Below are 6,598 nucleotides of genomic sequence, written 5' to 3' on the forward strand. Positions count from 1 at the left end.
AACTTTGGCAATAAACTTTTGGTTGATCTCCCTGTCCATTTTCCACTCAATCACAAAGTGATTTTGGTGTCTATGTCAGCTTTGGTCCCATTCCCTCCCCACTTAATAATCTCCAATGGCTCCCTATTAGCTCCAGTATTAAATACAAATATAAAACCCTCTTAGCATTTAAAGCCCTCTACAACAAGATTCCTTCCTACACACTTCACTCCCTTCCTATATTCTATGATACAGTAACATCGGCTTTCTCTATGTTCATCAGACACAATGCTCTATCTTCCAATTACACATCTTTACTAGCTATTCCCCAAGCCTAGAATGCAGTCCTTTCTCACCTGCCACTGTTAGCATCTTCCCTCTTACTTATACTGTATATGTTTGCCTTTCTTCATAGCCCTAGCTCTTAGCACAATGTTTGACTGTAAGCACTTGAAAAATACTTGGGGCAGCTAGGTGATACAGTGGGTAGAGTAGAGTCAAATGGGCAGGAAAAGAACTAGCAGATAGTGGTGCCTCCAAAACCCAGAGAGGGAAGTTACAAGGAGAGAGTGGTTGAAAATGTCAAAAGGTGCAGAGAGGGCAAAGAGAATGAAGACTGAGAAAAGGCCATTGGATTTGGCAACTAAGAGCTCATTAGTAACTTTAGAGAGAGCCATCAGTGGAATGACAAAGTTGGAAGTCAGATTGTAAGAGCTTAAGAAGAGAGTGAGAGGGGCGGCTAGGTGGCGCAGTGAGTGGAGCACCGGCCCGCAGTCAGGAGGACCTGAGTTCACATCTGGCCTCAGACACTTAACACCCCCCCAAAAAAAAACCAACTAGCTGTGTGACCTTGGGCAAGTCACTTAACCCCAATTGCCCTACCTCACCCTCTCCAAAAAACAAAAGGCAAAAAAAAAAAAAAAGAAGAGAGTGAGAGGAGAAAAAGTGGAAACCCATATTATAGATGGTCTTTTTGAGAAGGTTAACTATGAAGAGAAGAATATAGGACTAATTGGGGCAGAAGGATAAAGTCAGGTTTTTTGCTTTGTTTTAAGGCTGGAAGAGACATGAGCATGTCTACAGTGGGCAGTAGGAAATAAGGCAATAGACAGAGAGATTGAAAATAAGTGAGAGTGTATCAACATAGTACTATGTATTTCAGAAGGACTTTTCCACTTTAAACCTATTACTTTACAAATATAGGAAAAGCAACAATTTCTCTCCTAGTCACCAACCCCTTTCAGTTTCTTCTGCTTCAGCCCCTCTAATTTACATGGACCCACGTTATTTACACAGGAATCATGGGAATGGAAAGAAGTTGAAAGGAATGTCACTTTTAGTCAAATTAGAGTTTGTACTGAAAGGACATGAGCATCAAAAGAAAGAGTTCAAAAGAATGGGCACGAGGACTTTTCTTTCTGTCTAACTAGCTGGGTCCATCTTAGTGGGGTTCTGTCTGTAGCTCCTAAAGTCTGTAGCCTTAAACTCTGAGCTTTTCAGAGTTGAAATCCTACCAAAAGCTATTTCTGTTCAACAAATCAGCCACACCTGGTAGCTGAGAGCAAAAGCTGCTCAATGTGAATGTGCATCAGAGAGCAGCCCAGAAATCCTCTAGATGATGTTACTGGTACCCCTGTGATGCATGGTCCCCACATGTTTCCCCTCCCACACTGGTAGTATGCTAACTTGTGAGAGAGTATAGCCCTGTGTGTTTCGGGGAGAAGATCTTCATTGCCACTTAGTTTGATGAAAAGTCATTTGCTCTGAAATAATGTTACACGTTGTTGGGTGCTTGCAAGCCATGAGTTTAAGTAGATGCAAACCTACAAAGTACCTATGATAGCTTCCTGTGGGTTCATGTGTGAGGAGAACCAAGGGAATACACAAAGGAAATACAGACATAAATGTAATAAGAGGCAGTGTGAGTAGGGAATAGAAAGTTGACCTTAGAATCAGGAAACCCTGGGCCTTTGACACAGAATAACTATGTAACCAAAAGCAAGCCATTTAATTGCTTATTGTCCCAGGGAATACTGGCTTTGGAGATGGAGGGGTTTTGTTGTTATTGTTTGTTTATTGTTATTCAGTCATTTTTAGCTGTGTCCTATACTTTGTGACCCCACTTGGAGTTTTTTTGGGCAGAAATACTGGAGTAGTTTGCCATTTCCTTCTCCTGCTCATTTGACAGATAAGGAAATTGAGGCAAACAGAGTTAAGTGATTTGCTCAGGGTCACACAAGCTAGTAAATGCCTGAGGCCAGATTTGAACTCAGGAAGATTAGTCTTTTTGGTCCTCTATTGGGAATTTGAAGACCTTCCCTGACCCTTAATAGACTTAGGGGAGTTTGAAGACCTTCCCTACTTTGAAAGTAAGCTCTATCCCCAAAAGGCTGAATGTAATCACATGGATCCTGTGGCGGGAGGAGTTTGCTAAAGGGTAGAGAAGAGCCACAGGAAGCTGGGAGTTAGAGCTAGAGAGAAAGTGGGAGAGAGAGGAGCTCAGGCAAGGTGATAGAGAGGTTTGTGAATAAATGTTGATGTTGCATTCATTTGTGGGAAGACTAAAGAACAGCATGGCTCTCTGCTACATTGTGGTGCTGGTGGAATCCTAGTAAAGCTGCCCATAGCCTCAATATTCTAACTTCATTATAGTTTTATTTATTTATTATCTAACTTCACTGAACAGCAACAGCAGGCCCACTGCTCTTACCTAGCCCCTCTGCCCCCCAATGTCCTAACTTCTTTGTATATGCCTCACTGCTCACTGGAACAACAGGTATGTCCCTGAACTCTTAGTTCCCACAGAAACAGCAGGTGTGTCCATGTGATGGGAACCCAGCTACTGCCTCTACCTGGTCACTGCCCCCAGACCCATTCCCACAGAAACAGGTGTGTTCTTGTATTCAATCACAATCACATCATCCACTAGCCTAAGACAGGACCATAAATATCTATCTGTCTTAACCACACAGGACCACAATAGCTAGCCTGTTGGAGGGCAGCATGATGAGAATGTTTAACCACCAAACCATAGATGGGACCCCTCCTCTATTACCTAATCCCTTAAGAAACTCCTCCTGCCTTTTTAATATTAATGATATTAATATCTCTATTCTATGTAAATTTCTGTTATATAATTGCATCTTTACCCTATAAAAATCCATCTTGCTTTCTCTAAAGTTGCTGGTTACTCTTGGAACTTAGTCTGCTACATGAGAGGCGTCAATCTCAATAAATGCCTATACTTGGATTAAAAGTGGTCTGACTCTGAATTCTTTGAGATGTTTCCACCACAACACATCATGAAACTCCAACAGTTTTGGGGGTAGGCAAAGCCCCCACCTCAATAGTTTTTGGTGTCCCTGGGTTTAAACTGCAACAATGCATTAACTTTTATGTTGCTTTGATAGATTTGATTTCCTGGTGTTGGGATTTGGTTTTCTGGTGTCTAAATAAATGCTTTGATTCTATCCTCTATATGGAGAGTATGTTATATTTTGCAATCGAGCACCAAATGGGACTATTTATAGTCATGGTTGGTGCTGTAAATATTGCACTGGCACTACATCTAATTGTCCTAGAAGACAGAGGATCTAGATTCAAATCCTACCTCTAAGTCAATTAACTTCCCTGGGCCTCAGTTTCTTTATCTGTAAAATGAGGGGGTTAAACTAGATGACCTTCTGAAATCCTTTCCAACTCTAGATCTATGACCCCACAGTCTTAAAGTTACTGAGAAGTTACTGGTCTACATATTTGGGGAGAGTAAAGGCATATTATACATGCACATATGTGGGTACATTTATATCTATATATGTATAGTATATAGATATGTACAAATATATAATATACAAATAGTATATATTATATATTAATACATATATTAATATATTTACATATATATAAAACAGAATTAATTTCTTTTTTACATGTTTTTTCCATTCATAACATGAGGTCATACCAGTATCTACAAATGGGTTTTGTTTGTGGGTTTTTCGGTATAGAATATAATATTACAACTACTGAAATTCACATTTGGCTTTTCTTGTGTATAAATAAAAGTAGGACTCACTTTGACAAGGTCTGAAAGTCCTGGTATTTACATTGACCTATATTATTACCTATATTGACTTATGTTATTACCTTCTATTTTAATGACTTCACATTCCTGTCAGCACTTGTCCCAGTTAGAAAGAATTAGCCAAAAGATTGTCAATTGCTATCTTTTTTCAATTGCCATTCCTTCATGTTACCAGGAAAACTGACAATTCACAGTCCACTAAACTAGAATTTATTGCCTGTAGTGACCAAGAAGAGCTGACAAAAAAATATAATCTCAGGGAGGCTAGGTGGTGCAGTAAGTAGAGCACTGACCCTGGAGTCAGAAGGACCTGAGTTCAAATCCGACCTCAGACACTTAACACAAAAACTAGCTCTGTGACCTTGGTCAAGTCACTTAACCCCAATTGCCCTCCAAAAAGCCAAAAAAAAAAATTCTTATGTAGTTAAGAACCCATTCAAATGCCATTTCCATTGTCCTATTACCTTCCTTCATCCCTCTTCACTCCTTTCATATTTCTACTTCTCTCAGACTACCTCTTATTTGTTTTATTCGGGTCTGTCTGTCTTCCCTACTAGACTATAAACTCATTGAGAGCTGGCTCTAAAACATTTCACTCCTCTGGGCCTCAGTTTCCTTTCCTATAAAATGAGGTAGTTGGGCCAAATGATGCCCTTCCACTTTGCTGCTGCAGGCTGAGATAGAAGCAACCAAGCTCTGGCGATAAAATAGAGAAATGCTGCCAGTTTTTGCCTTTTTGCTGTGATTTCCCCTGGGAGCCCAGGCAAAAGAATTGAGATAAACTCTAAGCTAAGTGCTGAAGAGGTGAACTCCCTGAAGGTGGAGATGAGACCCATCCTGTTTCAGATAGAGACTAAGGACTGCACAGACATGAGGACAGAGCAGTACTGTGCTGACACCTCATTAGTGGGAGAGAAGCCTCTTCAGACCCCTGGCTAACATGTCCCTATTTTAATGCTTTCACTTTTCCATAGACCATGGACAGCAGCAGCACCAACCTTTAATACTTTTCAATGACCTACCAATGTAGGAGTTTTGTGGGATGGTTGTGTGAAGCATTCCAGTAGCTTCCTCTGAATTTTGCTATGTTCAACTAACTATGTAGCCAAAGAAAATCTGATTGTAAAGGGCTTATGAAGGGTTTAAAGTTTAAACTCTCGACTGAGAGAGCTTTTACCAAGTGTGTTGAGGTTTAAGGAGCTTGAGTAGGTCGCCATCTAGTGGGAAGAAAACATAAATTAGGTTACCTTGCTTGTTAATGGTCTTTCTGTAGGCTTACGGAAGGGATGAGTGGGTGTCGACCAGGGCGTTCTTGCTGCTGCACCTGGGGTTACCTGGCATAACCCCTAGGTGCGCGCTCACAATTTGCGCCCGTGTCGCAGAAACAATGATTTGTAACAAGAGAGAGCTCTGGGAGGAGAGGTCAGTGATGATATGATCACATAAAAAAAAAAAAATCACTAGGAAACTTTTTAGAAAGAGACAAAACAAGGCAGGAAAACACAGGAGCAGAAGGGACCAGGAACCCAGAGACATCTGCACCAGATGCTGCTGTAACTGAAGCGCCAAAGCCTTTAGGAGTTGTTCTTTCAGGATAACAGCAGATTTGGGGCTCCCATGAAATATTAAATACAGCTTTCATAAAACGAATAAGCCAATGGAAAAAAATCACAGTCCCTTTCTTGTAGTCGTCAAATTGCAAAAAGGGGGCTTTGTTTCAAATGCGTGGAACAGAACAGGCGCAGACTAAAAGCTTGTTGACTTGACTACAATCAACAGAAATCAATCGCTCATTCGATGCTTGAGACCCGGTGTTTGCTGCACAGACATGAGGACAGAGCAGTACTGTGCTGACACCTTGGAGACTAGAAAGGGAGGATGAGACGCTAGGGAGGGGCTGTTAGCATCTCCACTTTACAGATGAGGACACTGAGGCAGACAGGTTAACTCATTTACCACAGGTCCCACAGCTCAGGTCTTCTGACCCTAAGGACCTCTATCTCCTTTCACAAGACTGAACTTCCGGTGGGACAAACCCGGGACAACCCTAGCCACTGGGGGCGGGAGAGCAAAGGTTTGGACCTAGTTTGGAACTAAAGAAGGGCGCGGTCTGAATTCCGCGGGAGGTGAGAATGGGGAGTGGCTTCCTGGAGGGGCGTGGCCTGCATCCCTCAGGAGGGAGGAGGAAGCTTGCGCGCCCTATTAGGGGGCGTGGTTTGAGGTCCCTCCCCCACACCCTTGTGAGTGGGTTTCCATCGTAGGGAGGTGGGGTTGGGGAATACTTGGAAAGTCTGTGGGGAGGGGCGTGGCTTACGTCTAGTGGGAATGGGGAAGCGCTGGGAGGGCCCTTCGCGGGAGGCTAGGTTTGACACTTCGGGCTAGAATCGACGATAATAGGAGTGGGGTGTGGCTGGTATCCGGAGAGGTTTGGGACGGCCCGCGACCAATGCGAGGGGGCGGAGCTTAAATTCTGTGGGCTAGCGAGCATAGGGCGGGCTTTAGTTGGGAGGCGTAGTTTGAGTCTTGCTTAAGCACCGC

Source organism: Petaurus breviceps, unplaced genomic scaffold, assembly GCF_028583685.1.
Source record: "Petaurus breviceps papuanus isolate PSGF00001 unplaced genomic scaffold, PetGlider_PUasm1.0 220, whole genome shotgun sequence".
In the NCBI taxonomy this organism is placed as follows: domain Eukaryota; kingdom Metazoa; phylum Chordata; class Mammalia; order Diprotodontia; family Petauridae; genus Petaurus; species Petaurus breviceps.